Genomic DNA, 20,293 nt, shown 5'->3' on the forward strand with positions numbered 1-20,293 from the left:
GGCTATTATGGAGGTAAAAAACCACCACTCTCTACGTGGATTTGGGGCTTGCTATACACAAGGAAATCCATGCCTGATACTGTAAACCTAATCCAAAACCCGTGACTAAAGAGGTCTTAGACCTTGTGGCATGGTAACCTAAGATGACTGCTTAGCTTAATTGACATAGTATCTGTTCGTACCCACAGAGACATGATTGATTCTCTCTGTCTTAAATGGAGAAACCTTTCCTTGCAGAGAACTGAGGTAAATGCAAGGACCCGTGTCTGGACAAAACACGGAGAATAAAGGACTGACTACTGAGGGCTCAGCCTTGGATGACACATTTAGGCCATCCCTTTAAGGTTTAGGGAACATTGCAAATACTGCATGGAAAGAGATGGAAAGAGCAGAAAAACCCAGAGAAGGGAAGAAAGGTTACAAATTATCACTTCTAAGCATGGTACAGCCATGGACTCAGAGCAGCTGTGTGTACTGGAATGAGGTCTATGGAAGTTGGGCTCTCTAATGGTCCGTTTGGAGGGGGAAGAATTCTTGGGACCCTAGAACAGAGTCTGCTGATCTTTTAGAAACCAGAGATTCTGAGAGAGGAAAATGTACTAACTAGTGGTATCCCTACTGCAAGGCCAGGCACTGACAGTTCCAAACTCAGGATTCAGGATAATACAAGTATCCCTGATTAAACCCATGAAACACTAAACAAAACCAAAACATCTAAGAGGAGAAAGAGATTGTGGGGAGGAAGGAGGCTAGTGAGCATTCAAGGGAACTAGGAGAGAGTTAGCTGGGAGGGGATCACATACTTAGGCTCCATATATGAGATTGTAGAAGAATACAATGTACTAATAAATAAGGAGTATCTACCCTCTTGAAGTGTCATACAACCCATGACATTGATGGCAAGAGCAGAACACTCAGAAGAAAAGGCTTAGGTTTCTCTCTTTAGCTCTGACACCTGTCCTCGGTCCTTACATGTCAAAGCTTCTAATTCTGGAACTTTCATACCCGAACTGCCTCGGTGATCTCCCGTTGCCAGGCCCCTCAGAACTGAGGCTGCATGTACATTTAAGCACCCCTCTTGTTATGTGACTGCTGAGAATATTTTGAGGGGACAAAACTTTTTAAATGATATGTTCTTACTGTTCCTGCTCATATTGCTAAAGCTGAGATCTTCTTATTATTTCCTGTCATATCCCTTCCATTCATAACATGATTTCCTGTCCAGATACCTCTTCTGAACTGGAAGCTCATATATTGAAAGGGCAAGCGGATATTTACTCTCAGATAAGAAGAGAACATCGGAAATTTAATTCCCAAAGTGAATGCTTACTGTCTTTCATCTCTCCTGAGCCAAAGCTGGGCTCATCTGCCATGTTCTGTTACTCCATAACTATAGTCTTCCACCTTTTGAGTTTCATGCCAAAGAACCCCATCTCTGGTTTTTCCCCTTTTCCAGAAGCTTCCAGATGTGTATGTACACATGCTCAGATGTATACATATACACAAGCATAACTCAAACCTGTTTAACTTCCTTATCTCAATGCTCTTCCCTCCTGGAGCCCTGTGCTTCCCTCCCCTCAGGAAAACAGAGAGAACTCCACTCTCCTTCCTCTTGTGTCTGGATTCCATACTGGAGCCACAGTGAGGGAGGTTAAAACATAGCTAAGGTACTGGAATTGCTTTCTAGAATACTCCAATGCTTGGAGTGCTTCCTTTTCTTTCTTTTCTCCAAATATTCTTGGAGAGATCTGGAGTCTCTCCAGTGTCACACAGATTCTCTCTCAGGTCTCAGTTCTGACAGTATGAATCCTTGGCTGCCACCACTTTCCCTGTCCCCACTGTGGAATACAGACCACTCCATCCCCTAGCCTGTGGCAACTACCTCTGATGACAGCCATTTTGTCCTCAGCTGCCTGGACCCAGTCCTTTCCCAGGTTGCCCAAACACAGTCTCACATTGACTCTGTTCTTTGTCCCCACTGGTCCAAATTGGCAACCTGCCTGGAAGGCGAGTGCTTAGTGCTCTGTGGGCTTTTCCCATGTGCCTTCTCAATGATACTTCCTTGGCTCGCCTTTATGCTCCAATGAAACCGTCAGCCTTAGATTTCCTGAAGTTAATCAAAATTTCATTCACTATATTGTCTCCTGTATCACAAGTGTCAATGGGTTGGGAAAGAAGACTAGCAGGTGGGCTCTGCCCATTGTCTGGCTCTAGAGACCCCATGAATATGTTGATAATTTAAAGGCTCTGGACAGAAGGAAGGATCTTCAATAGGCCAGCCTTTTCCCCACACAGGGGTTGGAGTTATGGAATCACTTAGTGAGGCTAACAACATGAAATTGGGGCTGTGTGGTGGTTATGCGAGTAAGCAAGAGCCATGCCATCAGGGCTTGTTGTGAATCAGGCTCACAGGGTGAGCTTTCTTAGGAGCCCAAAGAAGGGCTACATGCCAACCCCCAAGTGAGTGTGCTTTCCCTAGACTACCTTGACCTTTATACCATCAGAAATTAATGTTTAACCAGAATACAAGGCTAAAATACAAGGACAGAGAAATGCAACAGTTCCAAGCTGTGATGAGAGTAACCTGCCCAAGCACCAAGATCACAGTTGCGTCGCCACCTTCTCCTCAGTTCGCAGAGCTGGACAATCCCGGTAACAGACGGGACCTGTGAAGAATCCAAATTCCAAGCAAGTAAGTAGTATATTTTGTCAGACGACAGTTGCTGAAAAGTCACCATTTCTATTGTGACTCTTGGGTTCCACATTACTGAATGTGTGCTGAAATGATGGCTCTCCTGAGAATAGGGATTGTTGATGACAAAGTGCTGCCTCGGTGCTGAAGCCTTGGCAAACTTTTTGGCTCTATTGCAGTTGCGTATAGTTGGTTGCATGTGTGTGCATACATACAGGCATGGTTGGAACTCTCATGCAGTGGTAACACAATGACTTCAGGTTTACAGTTCAGTGGCAGATAAAGGAGACAGGGCTTCTCTTTCACAATACCATGCACAACAAGGGGGCACCAGGCACTTCATTCCCTAGGCCTGTTCATCTGGGAAATGGGTGTTTTAATAGAACCTACTTTGCAAGGTTCCTGTGAAAATTAAATCCATGCTCATGCTCCCAGATCTGAGAAAATCCCCTCACAAAACTCTGACCCTGCCTGGAAGACACTCCCTTAGAAGGCTGAGGAAGAAAAGGAGATTTTCAAATTTGAATAACGTTATTTGAATAATCAACTCAATAATTTTAGTTTATTAGTAAATTACATGACAAACATTCTACTGCTTCAGAAAGAATATAATATAAAAAGAAACAGTCAGGAAAGGAAGCGATTGAAAAAAGTCCTTAAAAACTGTAATAAAGATGCTGACTGAAATGTAACTCTTCACAGTTGATGGCTTCTGGCAGGTGTGTGTGTGTGTGTGTGTGTGTGTGTGTGTGTGTGTGTGTGTGTGTGTAAAGACTCAGTTTCCTTTTTCTTTTTTTTCTTTTTTCCTTTTTCTTTTTTGGTTTTTTGAGACAGGGTTTCTCTATATAGCCCTGGCTGTCCTGGAACTCACTCTGTAGACCAGGCTAGTCAGAAATCTGCCTGCCTCTGCCTCCCAAGTGCTGAGATTAAAGGGGTGAACTACCACCGCCTGGCAAGACTCAGTTTTCTTTAAAGGACTGTCCACTGGGAGTTTGATCATACTCCAATTAGTATATGGGCAACGCAAGTTGGGTTTTTGTTTGCTTGCTTGCTTGCTTTGTGGTGGAGGGGATACAGGTGGGAGGGTAGACCTGGAAGGAATGAGAGGAAAGTATGATCAGGGTGTATGTTTGAAATTCCCAACTAAATAATAAAAATATTATGTTGGAGGGGAAAACATAACCATGGCTCATAACCGTCTGTAATGAGATCTGATGTCCTCTTCTGGTGTGTCTGAAGGCAGCTACAGTCTGAAGATGAGTTACAGTGTATTCATATACATAAAATAAATATTTTTTTCAAAGTGGCCTATTTGGCTTTCAACCTACAGATACTGCTTCCCATACCTGTGAATCATCTCTAGATGACATATAATATACAACACAGTGTGAGCAGTGCTAATACTCTATAGTAGCCAGCATTTATGGATTCTTTTTCTTCCTCCCTTCTTCACCCTTTCCTAACATTTCAGCTCCCTAATAATAATAATAATAATAATAATAATAATAATAATAATATAAGAGAGAAAAAAGGATAGAGCGGAAAGGGGCAGCAATAAATCATCACACTACCTCTAACTGATTAGCTGGGTTGAGTTCCTTGGGGAAAGTTTGATCTTTTCCCTCAGGATATCTAATTTTTTTCCTGTTGTTTGTTTGTGCATGACTAAACTGTGACCAACAACAACAACCAACCAACAACCTACCCCACTGGGCAGGGCCCTAGCATTTACATACCCTCTGAAAAGTCCCCACAATTCCAAAAGTCACACAATCCTAGAAACTATCTGCTGCTGGCAAAATCACGCCCTGCTTAGAGCAGGAGGCAAATCATAGTCAGCTGCTGTGGAGAGGCTGAAGCAATCTCATGGCCTGTATCTAAGGTTAAAACAAAAACATATTCTTCTAATATTTCTGGACTATTTTAAAGAAACCAAAATTCTAAAATTGTCCTACGCTCTGTTGAGGTTTGATCTTTTGATATGTACTATAATGATAAGTACTGGCCTCCAAGGCCTGGTTGCTCCCAGGAAGCAGAGAATCCATATGTACAATGTGACCTAGTTCCCTAACTTAAAACTATTGGTTAAATAAAGGTACTGATAGCCAATAGCTGGGCAGAAGAGACATAGACGGGTTTGGGGTTTCCAGGCTTGGGGTCTGAGGAGACCACAAGGAGAGAAAGAAAGGTAGAAAGAGAGGAGATAGGGTAAGAATCTAAAAATAATGGCCACAAAAACTGGGTAATTGGAGCTATGAGCAGCCCAGACAAAACCTGACAAATCATTTAGGGGGGGTCATTGACAGGAAAATAGACATAATAGCATAGAGGATATCTGCCCAGCTCTAGTGTTGATTCCAGCTTATTATAAATTAAAGACCCGAGTGTCATTTATGTGGGAACTAAGTACTCAAAGGTGGGTAGAAGCTCTCAATTGAGATTAAATATTTTTCACAACATTCTACTGTACCAGTATAATGGCAAGAAGAAGAATGTGCTTGTTCTGCAGATGTAATACTAAAACATTTCTGATGCACAGCTAGTCAAATCCACAGTTGAGGATCGTATCTTACTGGCCATATAAGGGACCTTGCATCTAGTAATTAGATCATCCCTAAAAGCTAACCCCCTTACATCATACCCAAGTATAAATGAAAGAAAGAGGAAGGGGCCGGAGCCCTAGTATCCGATTCATGTTATCAGTGACCTACATTCAGGTAGATCCATCTCTTAAGCTTCCACCACCTCCAAACTATACCACTGATGGTGCAGGAGTAGTGGGGAGGCATGGCTGGGGCTCGGCCATGTTCTCTGGGTCACTCCAGATTCAAACTACCTGTCAGTCATCACATCAACAGTTTGGAAAAGAAATGCTATATGGCTTCATCTCCCAAAACAAAAGTTGTTTCACTTAAGTATTTATTATAAGAAGAAAAACAGAAGAAAATCCAATACCGAATTCCCAGTTACAAATAATAGCAAAATGTTAAGAGCATTCTTTTTTTCAAAGTCAATAGGACCAGCTTGCTTGCTAACTGCTTCAAATCAATATTGTTCCAAAGTAAAGGTTTTTCAATATTGTTTAGGAGTAAGAATTTTCAGGGCCAGCCACCTGAGTAATTTCAAATTTTAGGTGGTCTGGTACCCACATCTTTAAAAGTAAAAAGTGTATCACTACCACAAAGGAGTGAAAAGAGAGCTTTCTTTTTTTCATACCATTCAACTATAGCTTTACACTAGCATTGTATTTAATGAGGGAAATGTTTCTGCTGCTTCAGTTTATAAACAATCTATTTTAACTTTTAAAATAGATTGAGCAGTTATCTGTTCAACAGCATTGGTTGCACTGTGAGAGCTCCACAGCCAGGAGTAGCTGGGTCTGCCACAACACTCAGCAAAGGGACACCAAAAAATAAAGACCAGAATAAAGTCAAATTGTCATACTCAGAGAAGGTATGACTGCTGACCTGGAAATCCACCTAAATTAATAAGCATGATATTAAAACTTTAAAGATAAGTGCCAGGACAAGGGTTGCCCTAAAACATGCTGACTCAACCCTATCTGTTAATAATGAACAGTTCCTTTCTCCGATTACCAATCGCAAAGATGTATTCACATGTTCGTGGGACTCCTGAATTCCATGTTTTACAAATGCTTGTCCTGGAACTTGTTCTGTAGACCAGGCTGGCCTCAAACTCTGAGATCCTCCTGTCTCTGCCTCCCAAGTGCTAGGATTAAAGGCGTGCGCCACCACTGCCCAGCTTTTTTCTGATTTTATTGTATTTCAAAACTGCTCACCCATAACTAGCAAGATGCTTCTCAAAGCTTCCCTCTAGTTTCTAACTTCTGTAGTTTGAAGTACTAGTAAGGAAAAAAAAAAAATCCAATCTGTCTATCTTGTATGGCTAGCTGAAAAAGCAAATCATTTAGGAAATCCTTCTGCTCCTGTATCATGAAAGCCATGTGTCTCGGTTTCTGTTAGAAGCTTGCCCCTACAGGTCAGGATGGAGTGAGGAGAGAGTCCAGCTTTGTGTCCTTCCAAGTGGAACACAGTTGCGGCGCGTCTAGCGCCCCACCCATTCCATTTTGGTCCGCAATGTGCACCTGTCAATTTTCCACACTCGAGCCTTTTTTTTTTTTTTTCTTCATCTGGAATCTTTATTCTATTTAACTACCCATGAGTCTATTTGCAATTTGCAACCTCTCCCCCCCCATCCTCCCCCCTCCCCCGTGCTCTTCTGTCTCTGAACTCCACTGGCCTTTCTTGGACTTCCGCTTTTTCATTTCTATTTCAGAGTGAAACATGTGTTGGATTTTTATTACAGTGGCGCTGAGTCTGTTCACCTGTTAGAGAAGAATTTAAGTATTTATAACCCTGGCTGTTCCTATTCAGTGCTGGCTTATTTCCTTTTAGTCTCATCTTCCCCTGCGTCTCCCCATAACCCCACAGAGCTTCTGCCCGGCTTTTGTTAGATCAGTTCCTCTTGGTTTGCTTCTGTTGTAAACACTGATTTGTCTGCTTTACTGTTATGCTAAAACTGGGAACTCCCCCTCCCAGGCGCTGAAAGCAGATCCCCATACAAGACCTGAGGCCTGCTGGCCTGACCCTATACCTCAGTGCCTTTCCCTGCCACCTCAGGTCTTTCTCTTTCGAATCTTAAATAATCTTACATCTATGTATTCTCATTTTTGCCTGTCCAACCTGCAATTTACTCCCTGAGAAATGCAATTTACTCCCTAGAACTTCTACTCAGGAGCCTGAGATACGCCCACATTCTGCTTCAAGGCTCAGAGGACTCACTTTCACCAAGCATGGTCCCCATGATGTCTAGGTGTCCCCAACCTTTTCCCAGGCTATGCTGTCACCTGTCTTATTTTGTTGAGTGTTTGTTTTTTAAAATAGAAACATTTTATATAATGTTGTGGTAGTGCTTCAGTACACGTATGCATGGAATAGTATTTAAATTAGGTTAAACATGCCTATATCCTCAAATGTCTGTCTGCAGCTGTGTGATCTTCAGTAAGTACCCCAATCTTTCTGAGGAGTTATTTCCTCATCTGTAAATTGGTGCTGGGGCCTCCTTTTCCTCATAAGAACATAGGCATATTTGTTTGGCTCATTGACAGACTTTCCCACCTCCCTGTGGCTTTCTCTTGTAGTTTAGGTAATCTGGAAGGTGTGTGTGGGTGGGGGGAGGTTGTCAGCCTTCTGCTCATTCAGCAAGGCTCCCTCCCCCACCCCAATGATGGTACCAGTTGCTGGGTGCTCCATCTGTGCAGATAGACCTAATCTCCTTACCTCCTCTACTGTACACATGGCTGCTGCCTGCACTGATCATGGAGGGAGCTGCCCGTGCTGGGAGCGAGGGTCCCTCCTCCGTGGCCATGTGCTGGCTCCTCCTGCCACACTCCCCTCACCTCTTGTACATTCCACTGTCCTGGAAGCCACTTCCTCTATCCCAAAGGTGCCTTTGAAGAGATCCTGCTGGGGCTACATCACGGATGGTCAGCTCTCCTTGGAGAATTCCTGACTCGGGACTGTACATAGACTCTGAACATGGCATGTGTGTATTGTATATGCATCTGTGTATGTGTATACGTCAGTGTATGCATATGCTTGCATACATGTGCATTTTATGTGTGCATCTGCATGAGCATAGTGACTGCATGCATGCATTTGTATTGGTGTAGGTACACACATGCATTCACATTTGAATGTACCTGTGTATGTGTTTCCTGTGTGCACATGTGTGCCTTTGTGTGTGTGTATGTACTCTGTGTACACGAGTATATGCATTCTCTGTTCATATGTGTGTGTTCTCTGTGCATAGGTGGGTACCTTCTATGCATGTGTGTTCTCTCTACGTGTGTTTATAGACTATCCATGTGTGTGCTCTCTGCACATGGATGAGCTCTCTATTAATGCATGTGTGCACTCTGCATGTGTGCATCTGTTTGTGTGGGCCCCATGTACATGAGGGTGTATCCTTCATGCTTATGTATGTGCTGTTTGTGTGTGTATGTTCTCTATGCATGTGTCTGCTCTCTTTGCATGTATGTATCTCTGTTCATGTGTGCGTGTGCTCTGTACATGAATATGCCATCTATAAACGTGTGGGTACCCTCTATGCATATGTGTGTATGTTCTCTATACATACATCTGCTCTCTCTGCATGTGTGGATATTCTGTATGTATATGTATGTATATGTATTCTCTGTGTGTGTTCATTCTCTATACCTGTGTGCATTCTCTGTACATATATGTTCTCTGTGCACACGTGTGTTCTCTGTGAGTGTATGTCTGTATTCTCTGTGTACATATGTATCTGGTTATGATAGAGGCTTCTGCATGATGTTGCTGTTTAAAGTCAGTCCTTCTTCTACCTTTCCTTCTCTTCATGGCCAAGGCCTTTATTCTAAATTCACCTGGTCATGGGTAGCCCTTAAAAATAAAACAAATTTAGATCTGTAAGCCACACTGATTAGCAAGATGTATGGTCTGCAGCTCCTCATTCCTATGCAGTGGGCAAAAGTATACAGAGCCCAACATAGTTTGGATGGTGATTGACCAAAGGAACCAGTATTGTATTCTGAAGGAGTTGGGTGAGATTTAGGTTTGGTACTCTCAGTCCCTCACAGCCTCTGTGAGCAGCATTTCAGTGGTCCCTGTGGATGAAGAAGGACCTGAGCCAGGAGTCTCCCCTAGAATAAAGCCTGGGTTTTGAGTTGCCAGAAGTCTCTGGGAGCCCTGATCTCTAATCTGGGTTCCACACAGTGACAGGGAACCCAGGACCCACTTCTGGGCTTCTCTCCAGGCCCCATTGTTCCCTCTGCCCTGTTGGGCTCCATCCTGTGGAGCAGGAGGCATACAGGGAGAGGGAGTAGGAGAAGCTCTGGGTAAATAATGCAGAGAAAGCTGCTGATTGGCTTCGGGAGGCGGACACTTTGTCTACATAAATGGCAATCGCATCCTCTGTGTCTTTTAACTGTCACCAAGGAGAGAGAGAGAGAGCAAGAGAGCGAATAGAGAGGAGGCGACTCCAGCTGCCTGTGAGTACAGCTCTTTGTCTACATGCATGGCTCAGGGTCAGACCCCAGCACCCACTTCTGGTAGACAACGACCCTGGGGCTGGAGTGGGCATCTGTGGTTGATTTTTGGTCATGGTGTCTTTCTAGGGATAGAGATGCTGCTGGCTGAGATGGCTAAGCATCCAACATGCACAGGTGACAGGGCTGCTAAGGGACCTTCCTGAGAAATTATGTACCAGCCTCTGCCTGTCTATTTTGAAACATTTCTTTAAGAGTCCAGCAGAGAATTGGGAACTTCTGATGGCTTTTTAACCCTTGCTATTTGAACTATTGTGGCAACATAACAAAGTGAGTGAACTGGCTTTCAGAGACTCCTGCAGCTGTGCGATAGAAAGTGAGGTGTGCTTTGCTGGTGAAGGATGACTATCGACATTCTCCGACATATTGTACTAATCTCACTCCTAAAGGGCTGGACATACAATAGATGCTCAGTATCTGGGAGCTCTGTTATAAACGAGCAAGGTGGCCACAAGTGGAAAGGTGCACCCACTCCACCCTCTACATCCTCCTAGCTCCAGTTTCCAAGGTAACTTTAGTCAAGTGACCTGGGTTTTCCTCTTAGCTGCCTTTTCTTTTTTTTTTTTTTCTTCTTCTTCTTCTTCTTCAAAGGTTTCCAGTTCAGCTCCTGATACACAATTTCTTGTTAGGAAACACTATGTTTCTCCTCCAAAACAGGATCAAAGCAAAGGTGACAATCTCAGGAAAGGTGGCCTCCTTTGGAACTTCGAGGGGTGCCAGAAAGAACCAGATTTGTTCAAGATCACCCCAAGCTCACTCAGTCAGAGCCTGCAGTTTCCTAGATCAGGGTATTCCAGGACAACGAAGAACTAGCAGGGACAGGGAATCTGGATGTCTGCAGAGAAATAAGACCTTGTCATCTGTGACAGCAACCTTTTCTTTCCCTGGGCACATAGTGTGTGGGCCTCCACACATGAATTGTGCTAATAAGATAAAGAAAATTACATTTGCCTTTAAAACTCCACATAGCCAAAGAAATGTCCAGAGATCTAATTCTGTTTGTTTTCCTCTCCTGAGGCTGTTGATTATCGTGAAGACTTTCTCCTGAACTTTTGCAAACTCATTTTTCTGTCTGGTGTTTGAGAAAGTGTCTGGGAAACGATGGCTCACTGGTGTTTTAAAACAATCTTAAATTTCTCTTCCCATTCCTAGGCATTCTGGCAGGAAGACCCTCAGGGGACACAGATGTACCTCACAGGCAAGAAGAGCAGGTTCTTAGGGAAGGTTAAAATCCCACTGACTGAGTGACATGAGGTAGGTAGGAATTAGGCTTGTCTCCCGCTGGGACAGGCCCGTGTGGACAAACCATTTTTGATCTATGTAGGTGTATACAAGCCAACTGTTGCCCCTAGTCTACTCTCCTCCTTCTGATTGGGAGGTAATTCACTGCTCTGCAGAGCTGATTTGCAAACGGAGGCAACAGAGGACAGCAGAGCTAGCCCAGCCTGTTTCTATGGAGATGTACCTAGGATGGTGGGCAGCATGGGGCTTACTCTTCCTCCTGAAGCTATTCTTCTGTTCTCCTGTGAGTGAAGAGTGGCAGAAACCTAGTGGCGTAGGTAGGACCAGTGCAACTGCACTTGGGGATACAGGTAACAGCTCTATCAGTCCTGGCAGAAGAGCTCACTGAGGTCCACCTGTACCTCTCTGGCTACAGAGGCAGTGTAGGATGACCAGGCCAAGGGCTGGTTTTGAAGAGGTTGACTTCAGGAGGAGAGAAGACTGTGTCCATCCACACACTTAATGACTTGAGTTGCCCGTAATAATAATCCTCACCTCGCCTTACAGTGTTACTGAGTATTAAGTAAGATACTGTGAATACCATGTGCTTAGCTGGTTAGGAAATACGGATTTGTTTGGTTTCTTGGACAATAGAACGTGACAACCAAATGTCAATGTATTCTCAGAACTGAATGTGGAGGAGCCTGAAATACAGGGTTCTTAGCAACACAGTGACAGGCCAGCAACTGTGCAATACCAAGGATAATGAGGAATAGAGAAGTCAGTGTTTACCACTGACCTCATTCTTGATAGAAAATTGAGACTACCAGGAGCGGGTACCAAAGGGCACCAAATAAACCCACAGTGCCAGGTGTCGGTGTTTGCAAAGACAATAAACCAATATGAGACTATTACAGAGAGGTAGCCCCTGGAACGCAGTCGGAGGAGTGTCTAGCCTACAGGAAAGGCAAGTGGCCTGTGAGCCTTGGTTAAACTATTGATATGACTCTAAGAACAGAAGCGAAAAGGGGACAAATTGAGGAGAAAACATAGAGTGTGGGACGAGCATTTCTTCTGCATTAAACTCTTGGGGTGATAAAATACAAGAACAAAAGGAGAGAGTTTTAAGTTTTAAGCATCACCTGATGCTTCTTTGCTAAACTTAAAAAGTAGTAAACACAAATAAAAGATTTTAATGCTTTTAGATCTGAAATTTGAGTGGGTGATAAAAGCCTACTGAGATGCATGTTTACATTGTCCTAGTGCAGAGCTAAGCTTTCTGGAGTGTTGCAGCTTTTCTAGAAAAGATTAGGCAATTCGCAAAATGAACAGCATGACTCACACCTGTTTTGTGCATTGGGACTTCACATCATTTGCAGACACCCTTGATGGTGGCACCTGCCCTGTGATGCTGCAGTCACTCCATCTGACCTTTGGCAGTGCCATTCCTAACACCAGATGCCTACTGGCTAGTGGGATTGGATGGGTGTACAGTAACTTGTAAGGTCCCAGTTTTGAGAAAGGTGAAGGGACTGTATTCTGGTTTTGCACGTAGGCATATGGAGAAAGCCAAACAAAAAAAAAAAAAAAAAAAAGAAAAGAAAAAAAAGTGATCTCTCAGTCCCAAATATTATCTTTTTTCTTTTACAATCACAAATGTTATGATTCTTTTTCAGTTTTTTATAACTGGCATCACAGCACAGTGATATGATTAGAAATAGTATTTCCCTGGGAGAACAGAGGTGAAAATCATTACTTAAACTCCATATATTGTCAGCCAAGAAAATATTTAGATGCAGCATGGTTATGAAACAGGAAGTGAGAAAGAATCAGTGGCTCCTTTCTCGTCTGCAGAAGGGCAGGGTAGGGAGAGCTGGCACGCTGTGAACATCCTGAGCATCATTAGAGTTCTGTGTGGAGTGTGGACCTGTGACTAGCTCACAGGTTGGAAATAGAGTTCAAAGGACTGTGGCTTCTCTACCGCCAAGCTCATAGGTTCCAGTTTTACCACAGGACATTGTGGTATTAGGAAGTGAGACCTTGTGGGGTGCTTTGGTTTGGAAGATGGTAATGACACCCTTGTAGAAATCCTAAGGTGAGCCCTCGTTCCTTTTTCCATGGACACTGCAAGAAGTCAATAGTGTGAGGCTGGGATTGGCACCTTGCCTGAAAGTAAATGTGATTTCAGAATCCTAACCTCTACAACTTTATAAAACCATTGTGCCAGGCAGTGGTGGCTCTTGCCTTTAATCCCAGCACTTGGGAGGCAGAGGCAGATTTCTGAGTTTGGGGCCAGCCTGGTCTACAGAGTGAGTTCCAGAACAGCCAAGGCTACACAGAGAAACCCTGTCTCAAAAAACCAAAATAATAATAATAATAATAATAATAATAATAATAATAATAATAATAATTGTTTGTGGGAAAATCATTGTTTGTGGGGTATAAGTCACCTGGTTTGCCATGTGGCACAAATGGGTTAATATGAAAGACTGGCTACGATTACATTTCAACAAGTACTGTCCAAGCCCACCAACTCCTTGTTTCCCTTTGTGATGAACACGGCCTCTCACCAACTAATGTGTCTCAGAAGCTGCTATATTCTATGACCTGGGAGGCATTTGGGGGTCATGATTGTGCCTGAGGCTCAGGGAATGGTCAGGCTTCAGGTTCTGATGCCACTTTAGGACACTTTTCTAGTGGTTGCCAGGCAATGGGCTTTTGCAACATCTGTTAAGATGCTCAGAGCTCATGTTAGTCCAGTGATAGGAGGAGCCAGAGCCTGAATTCAGCTAAAACGAGACCTTGCTAGCAGGGTACTCTGGTTCAGGGGAGTGTCTACCAAACATCCATATGGTTATACTGGACCCCAGCATGGAGTTATTGTCAGGTGACAAGACATGTAGTGGAAGGTCCTTAGGTCACCGGGATACCCTTGTGATGGAGACTGTGGGACCGGGTTTGCTCTTTATTTCCTGCCTCACCGTGAGTGGTCAGAAACACAGGCCACCCGAAGATACACCCAAATCCGACGGGAGCATAGACTTGAGCTCTGAGCGCTGGCTCCATATTCCCTGGCTCTGACTTTCAGAAAATCTGTGGTTAGTGCAGGCTACTTCTCCAGACTGAAAAGGAAATGGTGGGTGGGTGGCTACAGAACGGCGGCGGCGGCAGGCTTTCCACTCGGTAAAGGGAAGCTTTCGAGCCATAGGGCAGAAATGCAAGCAAGATCCTGTGAGAGAGTGGCCTCTACAGCCAGAGAAAACGATGTGCGGCTGCTCAGTGAGTTTCTCCACTTAAAACACCAGAACACCCAGATTTGTGTCTGGTGTAGAGCAGACTAGGCTGCGGTTTGTACACGTGGAAAGTGGAGGCAGGAAGAACAGGAGTACAGGACAATCCTGAGCTATGTAGTGAGTCTCAATCTAGCCTGGGATGCAGGAGGTAAAGCAGAAAGAGAAAAGGGGAGGAGAGGGGGAGGAGAGGGGGGGAAGAGGAGAAGAGCGGAGAGGGGAGGGGAGGGGAGGAGAAAAGATTCTCACATTCCCCTCCCCCTCCCCTGCACAATACTTCCCTGCTGCCTAATAAAAGTTTCTCCTGAGTGTGGACTCAGGCTGCAGGCACTCAGCATGTAGCTTCTTTTCATCCTACCGATGGCACTCCTGGGGGTGCTTTCATGCCTGTTTGCCTTTGCAAAAGTTGACAGGAAACCTTAGAAAGGTTGAAGGTTGAAGGCTCCATGGTAATTGAAGACGCACCCTTGACCTTGGGTCACCTGACACTGGCACATACCGAGGCCACTCTTGAGCTGATTTTGACTATGCCTGTACTTCACAGTCACAGTGGGGGAAAAAAAAATGCTAGTCAGAAAATTTGTTTTAAAGCATTTCATTTAGCCAGCATATTAAGAGTCTAAAAGGGCTCCGGGGACTTTAGAGTTTGTTGTTGTTGAGGTGAAGTTTCAGATAGTCTTGCTTCAAATTATTAGAGATTTCTCATGGCTAGAAACCTTTCTAGTGGTTTCGGATAGAAGCATGGAAGATGTGAAATGCTAGGCAGGACCATGCGTGAGTGTTTGGGTCTTCATTGTCCTTTCCTCGGCCCACAGGACGTCATACCCTGGAACATGCCACAATAGGATGAGCAGGTCCCTTCAGTGGAGCATGTTTCAGGTCTGCAACCAAAATTCTTCACCAGGTCAACGGGACCTAGGTGGGAAGTAGAATTCCTATACTACCCTCCATTCAATTTGTAAGACTGTAAGCAAAGGACAAAGGTTGGGCTCTAGGAAAATGGCTAGGGCAGAGGAATCCAAGAAGAGAAATTGCAGAGAGTAGAAGCTATAGCCTGAGCATGGTGAAAATTATCCAGATCACAGAGCAAGTGAAGGTTGTGGGTGTCGCTACAGTAGCTATGAAAAGCTGCTGTTTGAGTTGTCATAAAAGCAGGGTCAGAACCAATATATATGATGGAGCAGAAATAAAATATTTAGAAAGCCGAGCTGATTCATTTGTTTATTTATTCACTTATTCTCAGTTACCAAAGGACAGCAGTGGAACAGAAATGTACAATAATAACTTCACAACCAGGGGTTGAGGGGAATTTTCATCTTCCTAAAACCCATGGGTATAGCGCTGTGCTGACTGTCACTCTTATGATAAAACATCCAGGGAGGTGCCCTGCTCACCACACATGCACCAACTATGACAGGGGCTCCATGCAAAATCTATGCAGTGCAGCTGCTGCCGAGACAAATCAGGTTGTGTCAACAGAAACCCATTCAGGGTCGGGAGAAGTGTAGGCCGTTGGCCTTATCACTGTCTCCATCTTCCAGCTAATATTTGCCCAGCTCGGAGCCATGAATATCAGACAGCTCCAAAATGAGCGTGAGAGTCTCTTGAGGCTTTGCTCTAAGTACCTTCTGCAAAGGTTTCAGTGGAAAATAATCTTCAAATAAATGACAGGATGGTTTGAAAAGAATAACCAGGTATTATATTACAGTTTGACTAGGAATATTTCCTTTCATAGTGGGTTGGCGCATGCTTATTTGTTTTTTCCCTGGCACATCCTGCTTTGTCCATAAAACGATGTTATTCCCAGTAGACAAAACGGGTGTGCTGAGAAGCTAAGGGCCTCTCTCCGGTTTGTAGAACATTCAGAGACTTCAGCTTCCTACAAAAAGAGACTGCAAAAATGGTTACTTTTAAAGGCATAAAAATCACATGCGAGGATCAAATCATAAGGGGAAATTTGTGAGAGTTTGTCACATAAAAATTAAATCTACAAGGGCTCTTTATTCTGACTCTTAAAAGTCAAAATAAAATAATCTCAAAATAAGTCAGGCAAAAAACGAGGAAAATGTCATAAAACATAAACAAACAGATATGAGGGTAGAAGGTTTTTATGTGTTAGGATCCTTGCAATTAAATAAAAGATTGCTAAAATCTAAGTGGGAGATACAGTGAATAAGCAATTCATAAATGAAAAAATCCAAACGTCAAAGAAACATCAGAGCACTGGTTGATTTTAGTAGTCAGAGTTAAAAGAGAGCCATTCATGCTTATGAGACGGGTTAAGTTTAAAATTAACCTCAGTGACTGTACAGCACTCCCCATCAAAGGAGTAACCTGATAAAACAGTGTGCTCAGAGAAATTTGGCAGTTTAATTTTAAAACACTAAAGCTATGTATCTCTAGAAAAATTAGTCCTAACGAAATGATCAAATGTTTTCCACATTTTAGGACTTTTTGGTTTTTTTTTTTTTTTTTTTTTTTTTTTTTTTTTTTTTTTTTTTTTTTTGGTGTGAAACAAAAACATGCAGAACGGATAAGAGGCTTGCTTTAGAGTTAATATGAAAAGCTACTAAAGCAATTGCCTGTTATTCACAGGGTGATACAGTTTAAGACCTACAGAGGCTCCCTGAAACTAAGGACAGAAACGTATCCTATGCGTACATACCCTTAAGGAAGCATATTAAATAAGTGAGACACAGAAAGACGCCAAGGATAGCTTACGTGCAGCTGAGCAGTTATGTGTTAGTGTAAGGCTTACTTGGACAAAGAACTGCTGTGTTGTGACAAGTAACAGGCAAGTAGTATATACAGTGGAGAAACACTGAGCTAAAGGATGATTCATGTACGGGATGACACAGAACAGGAAGGCACAGATGCCATTATGCTATTCAGAAAGGTGAACAACTTAAACATTGCAAGTCATATATTTTCCATTCAATGTTTCTGGGTTGCAGCTGACTGCAAGTAACTGGAAACCTCGGAAGAGGAAAATATAAACAACAGGGAGCTGCTCTAACTGACAATTCTTAGTACCACTGTCCAAAGCTATTCCTTTGTATTTACGCAATACGATAAAATTGATTGTGGCAGTACTCTCATGGCCAAAACAAAAATTTTGATTTTTGTTTTCAGTTAAGAAAAACGAGGGTTAATACGGTAGCAACTGTGCAGTGTGTTGGTCTATAGCCACTAAACATGAGTCAGGGTCTCTCTGAGTAGGTTATCTCTTGACCCTGAGCTTCAGCCCTGCAGTTTGACCCCTACCCCACCCTTTCCCACAAACAGAGGTGGAAATAGGTAATGACGGTGATACTCGGCAAAGGCAGGACATCATCTGACTGTAGCCAGGTCCCAGTGTGCACTCAGTAATGTCATCGTGAGAAGGCCCAGGACAGAATGCATTTATCAGTATGGTTTCCCTCCTGCCGCCTGTTTAGCTCTCGTGGCTGCTGTAATTTATATCTTATCTTATGCATTTCCATTGTCTCCCAAGCATGCTTGGCTCAAATGTGTACCCAAATGGTAACTCTGAAAAGGAGGCTGGATCATCTATACATTGTGCTGTGCGTAGTCCCTTTAGCAGAGAACACTGGGGGAAGGAAAAAAACCTGAGCAGGCAGGTCGTCCCTGGATACCAGCTATCTCCTAGCTCAACATTAGTCAGTTTAAGCCCAGTTTGACAAAGAAGCCCTGCAAAGCGGATATTGCTAACATCTAATCACATGTATCTCATCTCTTTCCACCCTTGGTATCTGATCCAGCTTGCTACCTCCCAACCCGGGGACTAACTCCTGTGTTCTCAGTGTTTTTCTTACTCACTGGGTTTAGCGGCTGCTATCATGGTTGCCCTTGGTCGTTTGGTTGGAGTGGGAAACACCTAGGAAATTGGTAAAGCACATTTCTTGGTGCTTATGGGAAGACATTACCAGAAAGTCTTGGAGGATGGTCAGTGAACTGACAGAAAAACTAGCTTTGCATCTGAGCAGCACCAGTAGGCTGGGTCAGACGAATCCAAAGGCCGAAGGAGGAAGTGCCACATCTCTGCCCCAGCGGGCATTTTTTTTTTTTTTTTTTTTTTTTTTTTTTTGTGGCTGTCGTGACCTGTGGACATCAGACTCTGGCTTCTTCAGCCTCTCAATAAATACCAGCACCCAGTGACTCCCTGCAGCACCTCCAGGGCTTTGATTTCTAGCTAATCATTGGTCGATCCTGTACGAAGACTTTCGATTTCTTGGACGTAAGTGGCAACTGGTTTCTAGTTCTCCAGCTTGCTGACAGCCATTGTGGAAAGAAACAGCCTCTGAGCATGTGAGTCAATCCAATAAACTCCCTTTTGTAGTTAGAAGTATATGTATATGGTGGGCTTCACTCCTCTAGAGAGCCCCGAGTAATTCCCCCTTTGGCTACAGTTCTCCATCTGTCCCTGGTGTTTCAACGTTGAGGTCAAACTCTTTCCCCTATGCAATACTCTTGAATAAAAATCTGTCTTCCCATTTTAAAAAAGTGTCTGATGAATCATTTCTAACACATTTCACATCACAAAATCTGTCCAGCCCCCCCTCCCATCGCAGACAATGGGGAGCATGGGGAAGTGCTGGGAACATGACATGAAGGTCAGCTCCATTGCTAATCACAATGGATTTGACTCATCCCCAGTACTTACTCTGATGGAAAATCCATCTTCAATTACAAAGCTCTGAACTAAAGGAGGGATTTAGAAATGTATCCTTTGTTTAGCTTTCAATTGTCTCTCACAAATTTAGAAACTATTCAGGCAAGACACATGTTACAAACGGGGATGATAGGATTCTAGAGGGTTGTTCATCTTTCTTGTTTTGCAAACACATTTGATTTTTTTACCAAACATAAATCCCAGACACTCAGATTCTCCAGCGTGCTAACTTGCATCTGAATCCTCACGGCTCACTATGCCTTCCTGACCAAGTGCAGAGCCCGGGAACTCTGTGAACCATCAGATGCACACAATCCTTCTGAGGTTGTGCAAGGCACTACTCTGCCTTGTGTTTTGAGTTCTTGTGATGTAAATTAAGGATCCTCCCTCCACACCCCCACTCCCAATCTGTTTTGACCTCATCTTTTATATTGTTACTGTTTTCCTTGTGATTTTTTACTGTTTAAAACGACTCTCAAAATGTACTGCAAAAGGGTTGTCTCATGATCTGAAAGTAAGCTGCAGTAAGCGCCTGGTAGAAAAATGACTGTATGTCAGCTTCACTTCGGTTGTTGGAATGTTGAAGATAACAGAACACAAACTCTGATAGCTGCCTGTGTGTCTGACTTGGGTAATATAAAGAAAGTACCATCTTGACAGGCAAAGGCACAGGTCACCAGGAGATGGGATTCCAGGAAAAAGCATATCTAGCTTTGGATAGGGCTCTGGGCTGAGCGCCCACAGATTGTGGTCATGCCCTTACCCACTCCTCAGGGGCTGCCACGATCTTCATCTCTCAGCTGAAAGGTGGGCTCGAAGTGCAAGGATCTCATTCAGATGGCTAACAAAGGGTACGTACAGGCAGAATGTGGGACAGAACAAGAACCAGTATTTGTCATTAAAGTTGGGGAGAGCCATGACTGTGCTTCTTGCATTTTACTGAAATTTTTTTTTTTTTTTTTTTTTTTTTTTTTTTTTTTTTTTTTTGAGACAGGGTTTCTCTGTATAGCCCTGGCTGTCCTGGAAATCACTTTGTAAACCAGGCTGGCCTCAAACTCAGTAATCCGCCTGCCTCTGCCTCCCAAGTGCTGGGATTAAAGGCGTGTGCCACCACCACCACCGCCTGGCCAATATTTTTTTTTTTTAATGAGGGCGCTGTTCTGCCTTATGCTGACTGTCTTGTGGGATGTGGAAAGGGCATTGTTCAGCACCGTGTGGATCCAGTAGTATGTCTGTCTCATCCAGATATAGAAGGTGGCAAGGGATGCTGGGTTGGGGATTGAGAGTCTCTAGGATACAGAGTCACTGTT

At 43.6% G+C, this 20,293-nt stretch overlaps 1 protein-coding gene across 3 annotated transcripts in view; it reads left to right on the forward strand.

Moving 5' to 3' along the window:
• Positions 1-2,537: 2,537 nt before the first annotated feature.
• Positions 2,538-20,293, forward strand: part of Ddc (dopa decarboxylase) — an 87,993-nt gene continuing 70,237 nt past the window's right edge. For 2 of the 3 annotated variants that reach the window (XM_034508951.2, XM_076938111.1), the window contains exon 1: positions 2,538-2,692. The gene's annotated coding sequence lies outside the window, so the exon portion shown is untranslated. Of the gene's footprint in view, positions 2,693-9,545; positions 9,744-20,293 lie in introns of those variants that run through there. The other variant, XM_034508952.2, reaches the window with a different exon arrangement.

The sequence above is a fragment of the Arvicanthis niloticus genome, chromosome 7, assembly GCF_011762505.2.
Source record: "Arvicanthis niloticus isolate mArvNil1 chromosome 7, mArvNil1.pat.X, whole genome shotgun sequence".
Taxonomy (NCBI): domain Eukaryota; kingdom Metazoa; phylum Chordata; class Mammalia; order Rodentia; family Muridae; genus Arvicanthis; species Arvicanthis niloticus.